The sequence below is a fragment of the Callithrix jacchus genome, chromosome 19 (assembly GCF_049354715.1).
Source record: "Callithrix jacchus isolate 240 chromosome 19, calJac240_pri, whole genome shotgun sequence".
In the NCBI taxonomy this organism is placed as follows: domain Eukaryota; kingdom Metazoa; phylum Chordata; class Mammalia; order Primates; family Cebidae; genus Callithrix; species Callithrix jacchus.
The window spans coordinates 47,242,318-47,262,634 of record NC_133520.1 but is presented as its reverse complement, the minus strand read 5'-3'; positions in this window follow the sequence as shown (position 1 = coordinate 47,262,634).

Here is a 20,317-nt window from a genome sequence, read left to right as displayed (position 1 = left end):
TGCCTTTCTGTAAAGTGTGGGATGCTGGAAGGAAAGACTGGGAACTCTCAGGCATTCAATATCACTCACTATAACAACTCAGTCATACAGGAACTCAGTCACTGTGGAAAGAATGAACGAGAAGCTGTAGATAATAATTAGGTGAGAATGGTAAGGGAGTTAGGAGTTTTTCAACTTTAAGGAAGAAGACTGAGAAGTAACTTAGTACCCAAGCAAATGGCAGAGACTATTGTGTAAAGTGTGACTGATGTGGTGGAAAGACTTAGACTGGAAACAACTTTTCAGTTAAATGTATGACCCTGCAAAAGGTCAACTTTATGTTCCTCAGCGACTTCATCTTTAATTTAGGGATGCTGATACTGGTGCTGCAGGATGCTGTGATGGCTGGGACCCAGCTCACATAGGTGGCGGATCAGTGGCAGCTGCTCTTTCTTCCACGCATTCTAGGTATGATGAGATCCTTGAGATGAAGAGTCATGCACTGCCAATCTTTATATTCCATAGAACAACTAGTTCAATGCTTGACTCAGAATGGGAATTCAGTATGTTTATTGAATAAAAATGCAAGATGCATGATTTAGTTTAGACATAAAAGAAACTTTTCTTATTAGGTACGTTCTGCACATTCCTGGGGTAACGTATCTTAAAGGAGGGTTACAATTGTCTTAAGTTTTTGGAAATAGGAGGCACTGATGTGTTTGGATGTTTAGCTGTCAACATAGAGATGTTTAATAGTGTTACCTTATTTATGTTAGTGCATTTTGGATCCAAACCTCTCAAATCTTTAAAGCTGTGGAAGGGACTGCAGTAGGAACGTTTTTTTCTAGAGAATTTAGGTCGCCAAATGAATCAATGTAATCTGCAGGTGGTGACATTCTGAATATGACTTTCCTCGCTCTGTTAATAGATGGAATCTAGTTGACCTCCTCCACTTTTGCTGGGCTACAGTGATTATTTCCAAATTTAAAGAGATCTATGCTTGCCCTTGGGCCTAAAATCCTAGGTAAAATGAGGTCCCTTGTTATTAACTCTACATCCGTAGAGCTAGTAATTGATCCAAGGAAAATATGTTGAACGGCTTCTTCCAGTATCTTTTTAATGGCTTTCCTCAAGTTCTGTCTTAATTCTCTCCAAACCTAAACAGGTATCTCCAGAGCAATATGGCAGAGACTTTGATTCACAGCAGTCATTTCCTCACTCTCCCTGTGTCCGACCTTTGTTCAAGCCAGCAGCTTGAGCTCCCAGTTTCCTTGCCTAATTCTGAATGTTTGCAAGCTTTTTGTTTTATTTTTTTCCCCGTTTACCTCTTGGATTGCTTTGAACAAGATAAAATGGATTCAGTTGAATGCCAACATGATGTGATTTGATTTTCCTGACTATAATGCCTCTCCTTCCTCTTTTACTTTTGCTGATAATCATTCCTCTTAACTAAACATGATAATTAGCATTTTGTGTTTCTTAACAGCTGTTTTCTCTCTAGTCATCTTAAAAAAATCCATAACAAAACGGGTGTTTTTCTTCAAGTCATTTTTGTCTTTGGATTTCTGGTTTTAATTGTTTTTTTCATTTGCTGCTATTCAGAAAAAGTTCTATTTCCATGTAATACAATTAAAAAATATTTTTGATAAGAATTGCTTTTGAGTATTAGTTTTACTTGAAGTTTTCTATTTTTTTTTTTTGCTTTCATTTTATCACAGGAAAAAAATCTTATAGAAGATATTAATTTAACAAATCATCCCCATGACATTTATGAGGTTTGTAGTAGTTGTATAAGGCATATGATATTCAAAGTCCAAACTTAAAAAAAAAAAGAAAACAGGTTTATCTAACTTAAAGAAAATATCCAATTATAGATGAAATTAATCACACTTTTTTTTTTTTTTTTTTTTTTTTTTTAATATGTAGTCTTTCTCTGTTGCCCAGGCTGGAGTACTGTGCCATGATCTTGGCTCACTGCAACCTCTGCCTCCTAGGTTCAAGCAGTTTTCCTGCCTCAGCCTCCTAAGTAGTTGGGATTACAGGCATGCACCATCACACCCAGCTAAATTTTGTATTGTTAGTAGAGACGGGGTTTTGCCATGTTGGCCAGGCTTGTCTCGAACTCCTGACCTTAGGTGATCTACTCGCCTCAGCCTCCCAAGGTGCTGGGATTACAGTCGTGAGCCACAACACCCAGCAACATTTACAATAATTCTTTATAAAGACCATTCCTTAGGTATCTTTAAATAATTGTTTTCATACAAAAGCATAATGACATGTTTATCCTTCCTGAAGGATATAAAACAGAATCAAAACAAGTAAAAATATATTCCACATGTTTACATGAAAAGACAATATTAGAAAATGTCAGTTTTCCTAAAACTGATATATAAACTTAACACAATTACTATTTTATTTGCTTTCTACTGCTGTGCCATAAATTATCACTAATTTAGCAGCTTAAGAAATAGCTATTAGTCTCAGAGTTTCTGTAGGTCAGAATTCTGGGCAAAGCTCAACAGACTCCTTGGTTCAGTTTTCACCCAGTGTTTTCATGATGTCTCTGTGAGCTTGTGCAAGCACAAAGGCCTACAGATTATTTTAAGGATTAAGAGGTCACGAGATTCTAAAGCCAGGCTTGTGGTCTCTTTAGCAATATGATTCCCTCTAAAATTGAGTATATTTCCTCTGTGCTTCCAATCAGTTCCATGTTTCCTTATTCATAATCAAATGAACTTTTCTAGAAAAAGATAATAGGTCTTCTTTATTTTCCTGATTTTTTTTCACTGTCTCTACCTCTCTAGTTCTTGCCTTAATGGCAGCTACTTCAAAACCATCTGAGACAGCAGCCTTAAATCCCACTGTTTGGAAGTTCAAAATACTTCATTTGAAGGGCCCATTGTGTAAGGCCCCAAAGATCTCTACTCTTTATTTCTCCTTCCACAAACCTGCAGATTCTCCCTTGACCTCACCGTATATCCAATGCCTTACTAAAGTGAAAGTGAAAGTCCCTACTACCACACTTCCCAACCACTTCTCCTAGCGTCGCCCAGTCTGCCTTGCAAGTTAGTACAGGTGACTGTTTTACTAAACATTAGGCTAAACTCAGCTTTTCAGAGTATGAAAATCCATTTCCACATTTTCAGTTATCCAGAAAAAGCCAATGTCTTATATTATTATTGTTAGAGCAGCAGTTTACATAAAAATATCTATTTCTGTATTAAAGTATAAAGTATTAAATAAAGATTCATTTAAAAGACTGTAGCAGCAAATGAATCTAACGTGTGTGTGTGTCTTATTACAATAGAAATTTATTATTTTACAATAGTCAGTTGCAGATTTTCCAGGTCATCAGTGGTTTTGCTCCAAATGGTGATTTAGAGACCTGCAGCTCATCCACCTGTGCCTCCATCATCCTTGAGTTCTATCTAATAGAATCTGAGTGGAAATGACTGTCATTTTGTGTCTTCCCCTATTCTCTTCTCCTTCTACTGAGTGGATGCAGATCAAGGTAAGAATTTAATTCATATCTTTAAATTTAAATTCTTAGCTTGATCTGCATCCACTCAGTAGAACTCAATGACATGAGTTAGGTCTCACATCTAAGTTCAGTTGAAGCAAGGAAATGTAAGCTATTCCTATTCCAAAGTAGAAAAAACAGATTCATTTTAGATTTTGGTAAACAGCTAACAGTTTCTATTGTACCAGCAAATGATTATTTATACGTCTTCATTTAGGGTGTTTGCTGCAGCTTTTAAGTAATGGCTCGATTCTGCAAATGTAAATCTACTTAGATATATTTCATATAGTCCCAGACACATAAAGAAATTTGGCAAATCTATTCTGATTTTTTTTTTTTAAGAATTTGGGTCAGATTTTTCTTTCTAAAAACACAGTGAAAAAAGCTTCTCAGTCTGGTCTCCAGAGCATTCTTCTCCAAAGTCCCATCCCCATTACCCACCTAGACTATTGAAGTCTGTTGCTCTACAGAGAGTTTTCTGAACTACTGGAACTGTTCAGAAACAAAATTTACAACACATCTGCAATTAGAGGCCGGGCGCCGTGGCTCAAGCCTGTAATCCCAGCACTTTGGGAAGCCGAGGCGGGTGGATCACGAGGTCAAGAGATCGAGACCATTCTGGTCAACAAGGTGAAACCCCGTCTCTACTAAAAATACAAAAAATTAGCTGGGCATGGTGGTGCATGCCTGTAGTCCCAGCTACTGGGGAGGCTGAGGCAGGAGAATTGCCTAAACCCAGCAGGCGGAGGTTGCGGTGAGCCGAGATCGCGCCGTTGCACTCCATCCTGGGTAACAAGAGGGAAACTCCGTCTCAAAACAAACAAACAAACAAAAAACACACCTGCAATTAGAAAGAATCCTTCCAGTCAATCCAGGTCCTTCCCTGGGATTGGGAATGTGCTTGGGATACCACCATGTCTCAGCATCTGCCCTCTGTCTAATCTTTTGAATCACTCGTTTCTCTGTATACTGTATTAGTTTTTCATGGCTTTTGTAACAAATAATTATCAATTTAGTTTTTAAGAGACACTGATTCTCTCCCCATTCTGGGACCAGAAGTTGGAATCAGCCTCACTGGGCTGAAATCCAGGTGTCAGCAGGGCTTCACTCCCTGCAGAGGTCTAGGAGAGGCTCTGTCCATCCCTTGCTTCTTTCACTTCTGGTGACTTCCAGCATTCTTCATCTGCACCACATCAGTCTTCGTGTCTCTTGCTTTGTCTCCGCATGCTCTCTGAGGAGGACTGAGGGGAAATCTGTTGCCTGGCTCTTCCAGCTTCAGATGGCTGTTGCTGTTTCCTGCTGCATTGCTACTTCAGTCCAATCTCTGCCTCTGTCTTCACATTGCCTTTTCTTTGTCTGTCTATAAAATCTAGCCTGCCTGTCTCTTGTAAGGACACTTGTGATGGCATTCAGGACCTACCAAGATAATCCAGAACACTCACCCCATCTCAAGATCCTTAGCTCAATCGCATGTGCAAATACCCTTTATCCCAAGTAAGTTAACATAGATAGTTTCCAGGGATTATGACCTGATATCTTTGGGGAAATCATTTTTCAATCTACTACAATATATACCCAATGTCAAACTTTTTTTTTTGGTGGAACTGGAACACAAGAAGCTGAGAGAACACCAGTTGGAATATGTGGGTATCGGTTATATTTACTAATTAAAATGCATTCCACGTGCCCACTTTATCTCCAGAGATTGGATAAAAAGAAAGCAAGCTGTCTTCCCTCTCTTGTTTCCTTACATATAAAAATCAGAAAAAGATTTTTCTGATTTTTAAGAAGTTCACACAAACCAAGTTATGTTGCAGACTCAACTTAGTTTTACCTGAAAGTTTACACAAAATTATTGAAGATCTGATTAAAGGTAAGCAACATCAGAAAGACACTTGCTTTCTAGCACAAATTCAACTGCTAGAATCTCTACTAATAGTTTACTTTTTTGTTCAGTTGAGAATATTAGAATTTTAGAACCAAAAGGGGTCATTGAGATTATGTATCCTAATTCCTTTAGAGTTGAAAATATATGCTCACAAAAGATAAGCTTCTCACCAATGTTACACAGTTGGTTAGCTTGTAAAATTCCTCAGCTTTTTTCCTTTAGTGCTCTGACCTTTTAGACTTACTGCTATGACCATTTTCTTCAGTGATGCACACAGAGTTGCAATATACCCTTCTAAATGTTCAATCACTCCCTACCCCTAATATAGAAAGCTGTACATGTTGCCCTTTAAATTGCTTATTCACCCTTGAACACAGAAAAATAAGTCTCCACCAGAATTCTTTTCAAACATCTAAGATAATATAGACAGAGAAGATAAATTCAGAGGAAGGAAGTTGGAGGAAGTCACTACCTGTTGGAATAACGTCTTTTCACTAGATGACTCCTATGTCCTAATGAGCCCAAATTTTAAAATAATAATAAACTAAACAGATCCAAACACCTCCCTCCCTCAGCATATGAGGATTACAATTTGAGATGGGATTTGAGTGGGGACACAGAGCCAAACCATATTATTCCTCCATTCACCGTTTCCAAATCTGATGTCTTTTCACATTTCAAATCCAATCATCCCTTCCTAACAGTCTCCCAAACTCCATTTCAGCATCAACTCCAAAGTACACAGTCCAAAGTTTCATCTGAGACAAGGCAAGTCCCTTATAAGCAGGTAAAATCAAAAGCACGTTAGTTACTTCCTAGATACAATGAGGGTACAGGCATTGAGTAAATGCTCCCATTCCAAATAGGAAAAATTGGCCAAAACAAAGGGGCCTCAGGCCCCATGCAAGTCCAGAATCCACTGGGGTAGTCATTACATCGTAAAGCTCTGAAATGATCTCCTTTGACTCCATGTCTCACATCTGGGGCACAACGCTGCAAGGAGTAGGCTCCCACCAACTTGGGCAGCTCCCTCACATGCTGTGTTGAATGCCTGTGGCTTTTCCAGATGCACTGTGCAAGCTGTTGGTGGATATACCATTCTGGGGACTAGAGGATGGTGGCCCTCTTTTCACAGCTTCACTATGCCCAGTGGAGACTGTGTGGGGGCTCCAACCACACATTTTGCCTTTTTACTGCCCCAGCAGACTTTCTTCATGAGGGCTCTGCCCCTGAAACAGAATACCACATGGACACCCAGGCATTTCCATACTTCCTCTGAAATCAAGGTGGAGGTCCCAAAGGTCAACTCTTGTCTTCTGTGCATCAAAAAATACAACTGAAATGTGATCTGGAGTTGAATTGCAGTCATAAAATTATTTGAGATAAATTCGTCTTTTTATAATATTATATCATCCTATGTAAGAAAATAAACAGTTCTTCATTTTTTCAAATTATTTGCCATGTGCAAGGGATTAACATTTTGTCCACAGAGATCCTATTCACTATAGAGTAAGTTAATATCTAGGCTCTTTCATTGTTTCATTCTCATGTTTCATTACAATTTTTAGTGGGTTTTGCTGGTATAAGGAAATACTAATTTGTATTGGCTCAAATCTGACAACTTTACTTATTTATAAGTTACTTTACTTGTTGGCTTGGTTGTGTTCTCTATCTAGATAATTATTTCAAATATATATATATTTTTCTTTTATAAATTTTATTTTTGCCACTGCCCGCTGCCGCTGCCATCTTGGCACCATGAGAGGGGTTGGGCAGGTGAGGGGAAGCTCAAATATATTTTTTTATTATCAGTGTCCAAGATATCTAACAATATGTACAACAGAAGAAAATAATGGACATTCTACTCTTGTTCCCAGTATTTTTTTTGTAGTCAGAATTTTGCTGTGTCACCCAGGCTGGAGTGCAGTGGCACAATCTCGGCTCACTGAAACCTCTACCTCGTGGGTTCAGGTGATTCTCCTGTCTTAGCCTCCTGAGTAGCTGGGATTATAGGTGTGCGCCACCACACCTGGCTAATCTTTGTATTTTTAGTAGAGACAGGGTTCTACCATGCTGGCCAGCCTTGTCTTGAGCTCCTGACATCAGGGGATCTGCCTGCCTCAGCCTCCCAAAGTGCTGGGAGTACAGGCATAAGCCAACACACCCGGCCCCCAGTCTTAAAAGGAATGTATTTAACTACTATTTTTCATTCAGAGTATTTGGTGTAGACTTTGGTCCGTAACCCTCACCAAATCCAGGAAACTCTTTTATAAAACAGCTTGTAAGCTAGTTGTTGTTGTTTTAATCATAAATAGATATTGAAATTTTTCAATTTTTCCCCTGCAACTATTGAGATAGCCAAATGATTTTGGAGTCATCTGCTGATTTGTAAGCAGTGGCTAAGAGCTTTGGCTGTCTCACATGTTTATAGAATCAATAGTTTGTGTATGTGATAAAATGAGATCCAGAGAGATTAAAAGAGCATTGAGGTAAATCCAGTATTTTGTACTACTTTTCCTGTTTAGGTGGTTGTGGCTTAGGGCCGAGAATGAAGCTGAGATGTTTCAGCTAAGAGGGTAGGAAGATGAGCAGATGATTTGTTAATTTTGTATGGCTCTTGAGACAAAAGAAAGTATCTCAGAGCCTGTCAGGAGGGAGGAGAATTACTAGGTATAAAGCAAAAAGCAAACAAACAAAAATTCTAGTTAGGACCTTGGCATAGCTTTACCCTAAAAAAACACAGTGAATTTGAAATACATAAGCTTTCAAAAAAAGTGATATACAGCATCCAACCACTGAATTTCCATGTGTCATAGTCTTCTTCTACTCTGATGCCAGCAATTGAAAATCATCTGGAAGGCCTGACATCATCTAAAGTCTGAAATGTCTCTACAATTTTTATATGCAGTATCAGAAAAACACATAAATATTTTCAAGTGGTCCAGGAGATAGAAGAAAATGACTAAAGACAATAAAAACAATAGACCCACAGGTTATAAACATACTAGAATCATCATACATGCTTGAGGATAAATACAATTAATTTCTTGGGCTAAAAATAGTACATGGAAAACCGGGGAGATTCACCATAGGACTGAAATCTTTAACAAAAAGAATCCAATGGGCAAGAGGTCATTTTACAACTGCAACATACAGTAACTGAAAGTCAGAATTTAATATATAGGTTTAACAGCAGAATGGGAGCAACAGAAGAGAGACTCAGTGAACTGAAGGATTGGTCATCAAAATGTTCATATAAAAGCATGAGAAAAATGGAAGATGCAGAAAAAAGACAAAAAATGTATACAGTGTACTATATAACACACATATATAAATACATATTATGGAACACAGAAAGAAAGATAACATAGTTTTACGAACATTAGAAACCCTAGACACTACAGCAAAGAAATGGAAAATAAAAAGAGACATTTTATAATGATTAATAGGTCATTAATTAATAGGTGAGAAGGGAGATAATCAGTTGGGCTAATGGATTAGTTAGTACGGGAAGGATTAAACCAACATTTTCGAGGTATGGGCCCGATAGCTTGTTTAGCTGACCTTACTTAGAACATGGTGTAATAGGTAACACAGAGAGTTTTAAATTCTCAGGTATGGGTTCAATTCCTATAGTTCTAGAAAGAAGAGGGTTTAAACCTCTATGATTTACTCTATCAAAGTAATACTTTTATCAGACATGTTTCTTATGTTTGAGGTGGAATGCTGGATGTTAGGATGGGTATCAAATATATCATATACATAGCGCTAGTGTAAGTGGCAAAACGTTTTTTCGTAGGAGATGTATCAGTTGGTCGTAGCAGAATCGAGGATATGGTGTTTGAATTCATAAAACTAAGGTGGTTAAAAGGAGGGTTTTAGAGATGAAATTTGTTGTGATAATAAACTAATTAAGATATAGGATATAAGAATTGGGCTGTTAACTAACAGTAGCTATTCCGGTCTGATATAAGCTTATTCAGAGGAGAATATTTTCATATTACTTATATTAACTTTGTTGCTTCTATTGAATAATACATTAGTCCAGTGTGATTTTAGGGGCTCAATAAAGTGAGTAGAATTAAGAGTGATCGAATTTTGAGCTTGAATGCTCTCTTAATTGGTGGCTGCTTTTAGGCCAACTATGGTAATGGCAAGTTTTACTCTCTGTAAAAGGTTGTTTCCTAGGGTCTGAAGAGCTGTCCCTCTTCAGCCTAACAATTAAATTTACAGGGGGATTAAATAATTCTGTAGGCAAATTTAAGGTTGAACTACGATTCTGTCTTGGACAACCAGCTATCACCAGGCTCGGTAGGTTTGTCACTGCTACCCATAGATTTTCCCACTATTTTGCCACATAGAGGGGTGTGCTCTTTTAGCTATCCTTGGGTAGCTCGCTCCGTTTGGGGGAGCATTGTCGAAGTTCTCTGTACAAGGTTATTTCTAGTTAATTCATTATGCAGAAGGTAGAAGGATTTGTCTTTGCTTTTTGATGCTTTGTTAAGTTTTTTCATCTTTCTCTTACGGTACTGTATCTATTGCGCCTAAATGCAATTTCTATCGCATATACTTTTATGTATGTAAATGATTTATTATAATTTGGTAGTATAATTATATGAGGTTGCGGCTAGAATTAGCTCAAAGTGATCAGGCTAATGATGAGATCTTCTGGGTGTAAGGTGGTTGCTTTAGGTTAAGCTACACTTTGATTCATCCAAGTGAACTTTCCATATGCTTACCATGTTACAGCTTATCCCCTCTATATCAGTATGTAGTGGTTTTTGGTAAAGTACTTTTACATGATGTTTGAGGAGGGTGACAGGCGGTGTGTGCGTGCTTCATGGCCTTATTCATTCAAGCTCTTTATTCCTGATTTACTGCTAAATCTTCCTTGGGTCTTTAGGTTTCATAAAGGTTGTTGTAGAATTTTCTGAATTAGAAATTGTAGTCCATTTCTTCCCACTTCCTTGGCTACACCTTGACCTAACATTTTTATGGTCATACTTGTGCTTACTTTATAACCTTTGAGGGGTTTGCTGAAGATGGCGGTATATAGGCTGGGGCAAGAGGTGGTGAGGTCTATCGGGGTTTATCGATTATGCAACAGGCTCCTCTAGAGAGAGATAAAGCACTGCCAAGTCCTTTGAGTTTTTTTGAGACGGAGTTTCACTCTTGTTATCCAGACTGGAGTGCAATGGTGCGATCTCGGCTCACCGCAACCTCTGCCTCCTGGGTTCAGGCAATTCTCCTGCCTCAGCCTCCTGAGTAGCTGGGATTACAGGCACGCGCCACCATGCCCAGCTAATTTTTTGTATTTTTAGTAGAGACGGGTTTTCACATGTTGACTATGATGGTCTCGATCTCTTGACCTCGTGATCCACCTGCCTCGGCCTCCCAAAGTGCTGGGATTACAGGCGTGAGCCACCGAGCCTGGCCGTCCTTTGAGTTTTAAGCTGTTGCTTGTAGTATTCTGGTGAATAATTTTGTTGATTAAATCATTGAGGTTTGGGGCTAAGCATAGTGGGGTTTGTATCTTAGCTATTGCGTCTTTAGGGTGTTAAAGCCACTTTCGTAGTATATTTTATTATAGCTGGAGTTTTCTACAACTTAGATATAGATTAGCTTGATTGAGGATAGACCTGAAACACTCTTTACACCGGGTTCTATTAAATTGAGTTAATCGTATGGGCTTGGTGGCTGGCGTGAAATTGACCAATTCTAATAATTAGCGTAGCTTAAACTTTTGTTTATTGCTAAAAGTTTGTCACTACTGTGTCCCATGGGGGCGTGGCTGAGCAAAGTGTTCTGAGCTGCATGTGCGTGCTTGATACTTGCTCTTCTTGTTCTAAAAATCTAGAGGGCATTTTCAGAGGGGTGTGGATACTTGCATCTGTAATCTCACTGAGGGCTAATAGAAAGTTTAGGACCAAGCCTATGTGTTTATGGGGTGATGAGCACCGGTCTAGACATTTTCAGTGTCTTGCTTTGAAAAAATTAAGCTATATTAACTTGATAGATGTGAAGGCAATGGGGATGAGGGAAATAATTAAAAGTAGGAAGTTTTGAGATTTAATTTAAGTCTGGTTGACTAGGGTATAGATCTGAGTGTGTTTTCTGAAGGGTCTTATTTAAGGTATGTGAAGAGTAATCGCAGCTAGTAATATTGATTAAAATATATAGTGATTGTAGGAGGTATGTATATTCGCTAGTTAAATGGGGATTATGTTTCGTAAATTTTGTTAGTAGAGGGATATCTGTTTAGGGTAACTGACTCAAAAAATACAGGTTGGTTCGGATTTTTGAGGACGTTTTCTTGTTATTGGGTTGTAGTGTAGTTAGTGGGTTTATGGGCATGGTTGAGTATAAATACAAATTAGTTATTAATTATGTCTCAAAAGCATGAATTAAATAATAACCTTACGGTTGGGATGTTGATCGAGACATTCCATTTAGGTGCACTCATAGCAATAAAGCTTAGGAAAATCACATTCAGGTACCACAGCAGTTTGTTTGGAAGACGTAAGCCCCATGGCGATGCTGACTGATTACACCCCCAAAAGTTAAAATACCAAAGGCATGTCGTGCTCCCATGATTGAGTTAAGAGGGTGACAGCGCTAATACCTATCAGCGCTATATCAAGATGTCTTCTTTAAGGGAAACATGTGAACAATCTTAATAATATGGCCCTGAGGTAGGAATTAATTAATTTTCCTTCTCTCCCCAAGATATCCAAAACCCAATCGCTGAAACTGTGACCATGTAATATATAATATGTAGTAATTTATCTTTCATTTCTCCCAAACCTGCTCCAATACCCCAAAACTAACCTCTTCCTTTTTTTCTTGAGATGGAGTCTTACTCTGTCACTCAGGCTGGAGTGGTGATGTAGCTTGATCTCAGCTCACTGCAACCTCCGCCTCCCAAGTTCAAGTGACTCTCCTACCTCAGCCCCCCTAGTAGCTGGGATTACAGGCGCCTGCCACCGCACCCAGCTAATTTTTGTATTTTTAGTAGAGACGGTGTTTCACAAGGTTGGCCAGGCTGGTCTTGAACTCCTGACTTCAGGTGATCTACCCGTCTCGGCTTCCCAAAGTGCTGGGATTACAGGCATGAGCCACTGCGCCTGGCCACTACCCTCTTCCTTATACCTGTAACAACTCTGTGATAAATACATGTATATATCTGTGCATACACAGGCAGACACATGTTGCCTTTCTTTTACATTTCAACACTATTAGCACCCAATTTCTTGTGATCAGTGTCACGTTGACTCAGACACAAACCCACTGTTTAAAGGCTTTTCTTCACAACAATCTATGGCTCATGCCAGCATGAGGCAAAGCCCATGCAGACAGCTGTGTTTACTTCACTCACTGAACCTGTTCAGTGACTGTCTTCGGCTCATTTGTTGAAAAACTAAACCTTTTGGTCATACATTGACGATCCTCTACCATCTAAACAAACTCTTCTTCCAGCTTCATCTCTCATCGCAGTTGACATTGTAGCCAAATTTGTGACTAGAGTTCAACCAAAGTTCCTTTCCAGTCTCTGCATTTTCTTAAGTCATTTACTCTAATTCAATTATTTTAAAATTTACTCTAATTAAACTTTCTTCTTTTGCCTTGGGAACTGTTCACATTTTTAAAGCCCTAGCTTTACAATTCTCCGTGAAATTTTTTGAAATTCCATTTATTTGAAAGAACAGTACTCCCTTGGCACTAGTCAGTTGGCTTGTAATTATTCTGGCTTTATAATAGTTGGTTGTATAGCTCTCTTATGTCCTTTAATGGATTGTAACCTTTTTTTGGACAAGCACTCGTCTTAATTATTTTTAAATCCATCAGTCAGCTCAAAGTCTTGCACAAAAAGCTCAATAAATATTTGTTGAGCAAATTGATTATTGGATGAGTGAATATATAATGAATGTAATGGAGGCTGGAATTTTGTACCAGCAGCCAGTTTTCATGATTTTCAAGTGTAATGACATTATAGTTATATGTACCCATGTATGTGGAAATGTCATATCTGCACATATGTGGATATGTATGTACACATCCACACACATCTATATGCATACCCATACATGCTTATGCATATGCATATTTTTATACTTGTAAAGTGAAATTGAGGAGGTTCAAGTTTTTCAAAACATCATAAAGCTTATTAAATATTACTTATATGTCATATATCAATTAGTTAATAATTTTAATATTTTTTGACCATATGATATAAATATAAATACATATTTAAAGGTATATATTTTTTTAAATCGTCTCTTTTAAACTGTTACTAAATAATCACATAGGACATTAGCATTTGTTAGAAGTATAGCGTTTGTAGAAAATAACGATGTATCACTGAAGCAACTGAAACTGAGGCAAAACATATAACCTCTTATGACAGCAACAGTCCAGAGGGGTAATGCACTTTTGGCACAATAAATATCATGAGATTGTTGTTGTTTTGAATCACAGCAAATGTAAAGTTCCTCCCTTTGTATAGCTGGGCTTATAGCCTTGTTTATCTCTTGTGCCATTTTGCTATTCAACTTACTATGTAGTGATTTTAATACACTGAAAACCAGAAATTCTTCCACTGAGCAAAATGCTCCCTAGTTCTTTCCAGGGAGAAAATAGGATTGAAAGAGGTGATTACAAGAACGTAGCACTGTTATACATTGGAATACAGCGAATATGGCATTTTGTTCAGGTACACTGCATGAGTAACAGCACAAAACCTCAGGTGTTGCCCCAGCACAATGAGTGACAGACCTGACTCACTTTCCTGTGTGGTATGTCCTGATTTTTCTTGGCTGCTTGAAAATGGACTGCCTAAAACAGCAAAATGGGTTATTAGATAAGGAAATCTGTGCTACAATTAAGTAAAGTGAGAAACACTGAAGTTGAAAGCAGACCAAGCTCACCCTGACTTTGACTTGCTATTTCCCCTGACAAAGATACAAAGCAATTTTATATTCTTTACTATGGAGAAGGACTGTAAACTGTTTGCTATTTTATATCAAATCTTCCAGGGGCTGCAGAATTTTGTAACCCATAATCCGTTTACATGCCTTGCTAGTCCAACCCCAAACTGGGGCTTGAATCCCCTCCTGCAGTGTTCATTAGCATTATAAATTAGCCTCATTCGTTCTCGTCGGATGCATTGATTTGTTTGTATTTTAGTCTCTCTCTACCTTGAGAAGTAACTTGAAACAGTTTATAATGTAAATACACATATGGGAGTTAAAAATAATGACTAAAGGTAGGAAAATATTGAGATGAAAATAAAATAAATACTAGAGCTTCCAAAGTTTCACCAGGAAATGAGGAATTCAGGCAAGGGATGTTTTTTTTTTCCTCTCTCATGGAAAAAGATGCAGAATGAGAAAGAACGTCAGAGATCTTGGGAGTAAACAGACTTTGATTTGAGAGGATCTGAAACCAGCATGTTTTAAGACAAACTGCTAGGAACCTTTATCCATTTTCTTTATTTCTCTTTGGTCTTTATTACTATTCAGTTAATTCTTTTAATGAAAATATCCATCATGACTAGACTCATGGGTAGCACACCAAGGGGATAGCTACGGTGACTGGCTGAAGTGGGAACTATCTAGTTATCACTCTTCCTATCTCCAGAGCCTGTTTTCAGATTGAAATCTGCAGGGTCTGAATTTCCCTCTATTTCAGGAGGCCATATTGCACTACAAGGTGAAAGACTACCCCTAAGCAATCGATAGCAGAAGGTTATTAGCTTTCTGTTTCCTGGCAGCCAACAGACAGCAACGAAGCTTGCTAGAGAGTGATCTGATAAAATATACCCTACCACTTTAGAAGAAACAAACCCTTACCTGGTACTACGTTCTAGTAGAATTTACCTTATATTTTATTGACTTTATGGAAAGGATTCTCCATCTCCAGTAGCAGGTTTGCAGGATATGCAAACGTCTTTGATTTTTGTTTCAATGTTAATAAAGTCTAGGGTCACACTGTTAAATTAAAATTTACTAACCTCCTTTGCTCTGTCATTATTGGCTATGTCTTAGACCAGGAGTCTCCAACATTTTTGGCACCAGGAACCGGCTTCATGGAAGCCAATTTCTCCATGGACTGGTGGAGGTGGGGTATGATTTCAGGATGATTCAAGCGCATTACATTTATTGTGCACTTTGTTTCTATTATTATTCCATTGTAATCTATAATGAAATAATGATATAACTCACCATAATGTGGAATCAGTGGGGGCCCTGAGCTTGTTTACCTGCATTTAGATGGCCCCATATGGGAGTGATGGGTGGCAGTGACAGATTATCAGGCATTAGATTCTTGTAGGGAGCACATAACCTAGATCCCTGGTATGCGCAGTTCACAATAGGGTTTACACTTCTATGAGCATCTAATGCTGCCGCTGATGTGATGGGGGCACAGCTCAGGCAGTAGTGGGAGCAATGGGGAAGGCTGTAAATGCAGATGAGGCTTCGCTCACTGGCTCACTGCTCACCTCCAGCTGTGTGGCCCTTAGAGCCCTGGGCATGTGCATTTGGCAGGTACTTTAAATTGTCTTTCTTGAATATTAATTATCTCATCAGCACTTAAGGATGACCTATTTATGAGACAGAACAAATAAATTAGGAAATAAACATTTCCTTAATTATGACAAAGACTACACATAAAAAAGGCATTGGAGAAAGTGGGAGAAAGAGACAGGTGGCCAGGCATGGTGGCTCATGCCTATAATCCCAGCACTTTGAGAGGCTGAGGCGGGCGGATCACGAGGTCAAGAGATCGAGATCATCCTGGTCAACAAGGTGAAACCCTGTCTCTACTAAAAATACCAAAATTAGCTGGGCATGGTGGCGTGTGCCTGTAGTCCCAGCTACTTGGGAGGCTGAGGCAGGAGAATTGCTTGAACTCAGAAGGCGGAGGTTGTGGTGAGCCGAGATTGTGCCATTGCACTCCAGTCTGGGTAACAAGAGCGAAACTCTGTCTCAAAAAAAAAAAAAAAAAAAAAGAAAAGAAAAAAAGAGACAGGTGGGAAACCTGTTTTAATAAAATTTACATTTAAATATTTTATTTTCACACGCCATCTCTTTCTCCAGATCCGCTGTTTTTCTCTTGGTAGTCTTCCTGGTATGGCATGCTCCAAGGAAGATCAACAATATATTATTAACATATTTCCAAAAACCTATGGAAAAGATAGATTTTTAATAAGTGCTGGGTATTTCTAAGTAGGTACTCTTATAATATTGGCTCTTTCCATTACTATGTATCCAAAGCCTATTTAGATGAATATTCTTTCCTTACATTCCCTAAAATAACTGCATTTAAAATACAACACCCGGTATACTTGAAGCATCTATAAGGTTAATATGAATAAAATCAATTTAAAGGGTAATGACTACAGTTTCACAGTGAAGATTCTTTGTATCAAGATTTCAGTTTTTGAAGACTATAAATGTTGAGGGGATCATAACGTAACAGTCATTTGGTGAGGGCCCATAGCTTCTGCTTTTAAAATAGCTTGAAGTTTATGACAATATTGTACCAAAGATATCTAAAGCAAAACTAAAATTTTTGTCAGAGTTGATTATCTCATCAACAGCTGTCCTGATAAGTTCGGTTAGTTTTTCCTGAACGTAGTGAGCAGTGGGATACTAATTTCATGCTAATTTTGACTTTGATTCCTTTCTATCATTAATGTATTCATCAGCAGTGACATGTTCTGAACTTCACAGCAAAGCCAAAGATCTCTAGAGATTGAGTTAATTAGGCCAACAGAAAGGAGAGTAGGTAAAGCTTAGTTTTAGAAGTGAAAAACTCATAATTAACCCCACTTATTTTAAAGGTACTAATATCCAAGTTTTTTCTTTGTAGAATAATTGTATAATGCATTATTGAAAAAAAAGATTCCTGCTTCTTTACAAAATCTTTCCAGTAAAGGGTAATAATTACAGAAGTTGTAATCAGCAGCCACAATAAATGGAATTTTTCTTTGGTTTCATTTTGTTCTCCTAGGGACAGGATATGAAGTATTAGCCTGCTGATGAGGACATATCTGAGACTGGGTAATTTATAAAGAAAAAGAGGTAAAATGGACTCGCAGTTCTTCGTGGGTGGGGAGGTCTCACCATCATGATGAAAGGTGAAAGTTACGTTTTACATGGTGGCAGATAAGAGAATGAGAACAAGTGAAAAGGGTTTCCCCTTATGAAACCATCAAACCTCGTGAGACTTATTCACTACCATGGGAAGAGTATGAGGGTAACCTCCAGCATGATTTAGTTATCTCCTGCTGGGTCCCTCCCACAACATTTGAGAATTATGGGAGCTACAATTCAAGATGAGATTTGGATGTGGACACAGCCAAACCGTATCATATGACTTATAAATGAGCTTCAGGGGTGAAAGGTTTGGTTTTAGCTGTCTCTGTGTGTGTGTGGTTTGTATAGTAAAGAATTTAATCTTACTCAAGGAGAGGTATGGCCTCTGTCCTTGGCTTCCGGAAGTTAATATCTAAGCCCATGGAACATTGTTTCTGACAGATCGGAGTGTAGCAATGTGATTTAGGGAAGGGGGCTGGCCATGCTAGGCATTCCAACAACGTGATTTGGTGTGGGAACTTTGGGTCACATGGTAACAGTTTGACCTCTACAGGGGCTGGACACTGGGTCAGCCAAGGGTGTAGTCAGCTGTGCCTGCAGGTGGAGTGCCAACAAGGGCTCTGGGCACCAAGGCCTAGGTGAGTGTCCCTGGTTGGCAACACTCTGCCCTTATTGTCAGACTTGAAGGCAACACTTTCCATGACCGTGCTTAGAAAGGACAGCTGGGAACTCTGAATTTGGAACCTTCCTGGACTCTGCTCTATGTTCTTCTTCCTTGGGCTGATTTTAGTCCATATCCTTTGGCTGTGATACACTATAGCCATGTATACAGCAGCTTTATGAGCCATCTATTATTCACCAAAAGCTGTGCCCAAGGATACATAATTTCACTCTTAAAATAATCTATGGTATAGGTATTGTTGAAGCATTTCTATTCCTAACTCAGAGTGTCATAAAATAAATATTAAGAGTAATGGCTTTAAGAACTCACTAAAAATTCTGAGCTTCATGCCTTCCTCAGTTTCATATTGTAGTTTTCTTCTTTCTTTCTTTTTGCCGGGGGACAGGGTCTGGTGCTGTCACCCAGGTTGGAGCACAGTGACCTGATCATGGATTACTGTAACCTCTGCCTCCTGGGCTCAACTGATCCTTCTGCCACAGCCTCCTGAGGAGATGGGACCACAGACATGCAAGCCCAGCTAATTTTTGCATTTTTGGGTAGAGACTGGCTGTTGCCCAGGCTGGTCTTGAACTCCTGGACTCATGTAATCTGCCCACCTCAGCCTCTCAGAGTGCTGGGATTACATGTGTGAGCCACCGTGCCCAGCCTGTAGTTTCCTTTTTTTTTTTTTTTTTTGAGACGGAGTTTCACTCTTGTTACCCAGGCTGGAGTGCAATGGAGCGATCTCGGCTCACTGCAACCTCCGCCTCCTGGGTTCAAGCAATTCTCCTGCCTCAGCCTCCCAAGTAACTGGGATTACAGGCACGTGCCACCATGCCCAGCTAATTTTTGTATTTTCAGTAGAGACGGGGTTTCACCATGTTGACCAGGATGGTCTCGATCTTTTGACCTCGTGATCCACCAGCCTTGGCCTCCCAAAGTGCTGGGATTATAGGCGTGAGCCACCGCGCCCGGCTGTAGTTTCCTTTTGATGATTATCCAGGAAGGGATTTGGAAGGAACTGCAGTCAGCACATCCCAGTCTGCAAGTCATCCTGAATGGGAGCGGCTTATTCAGGGGGAAGTAGGATGACAGAGTCCTTTCCCTTAGCAGCAAGGTGGAAATTGGAACGTAGAACAATTGCTAAGACATGGCCTTCATGCTTAAATCTAGGAGGAATTGGGAGGATTTCCCAAAGGAAGTTCAATGGCAAAAATTTGGGAGTTTTAATGTACAGGAAAAAATTACAAAATAACAAAAGTCTGTCTATAGTATCAGTCAGCCTCCTATTTGTATTCTCACCCTACTTTCTGTTATCCAGCTCGAGGGTCCATGCATGTATGTGGCTCATGGGACATTGTGGCCACAGGTGTCACCAGAGCTTCCCTTCCTATCACAGACTTTATTCTCACACATATTCAGAGCATAGCATAGCTTCTCAGGTAATTTAAACTCAATGTTAATTAGATAACAGATGAGCTTGTGCTCCTCTCATGGAGATTTAAACTCAAAGAACTACAATGCCTTCAATTTAAAAAAGTGAACATGATGAAGATTGCAGACAGGTGGATGGAAAGAGATAATTTTGATGTTTGTGTCGTTAAATGCTCTTGGTACTCCTACTTCCGGGTACCCAGTAGGTTTGTATTTTCTAGCCCTATTTGGTGAGGAGGGGCCATGTAACTAGTTCGGCAGCAAGGTGTGAGTAGGAGTTGTGTGTGGCTACTTGGCTGGAGAATTTAATCACCAAAGTAAAACCATAAAGACCTCTAATTCTTAGGCATTAGCTGAAGGAAACCCTGATAGTAGCTGGCTAATGGCACTGTTGTGAAGATTGAATTTTCACCATGTCTACTAAGCGGTTAGCATAGAGTTTAACACATAACTATTTAATAAATATTAGTCATTAACCTGTCACAATTTGACCTTATAATATAGCAACATTTCATGAATAAGCTATTGCAAAACATTGATTCCATATATCCAATTATGACTTTAGGATGAAGTCATCATTTTCCACTGTCAATTGATAATTTTAAAAATATTAATGTTGGGAAAATAAATTAGTAGTGAGTAAATATGTTGAAAAAAAGATTTTCTGAGCTTTATGAATAAGTTGACTCTTTGAATCACCCACACACATTCTCTTGTCCTCATTGGGAGGTAGCCTC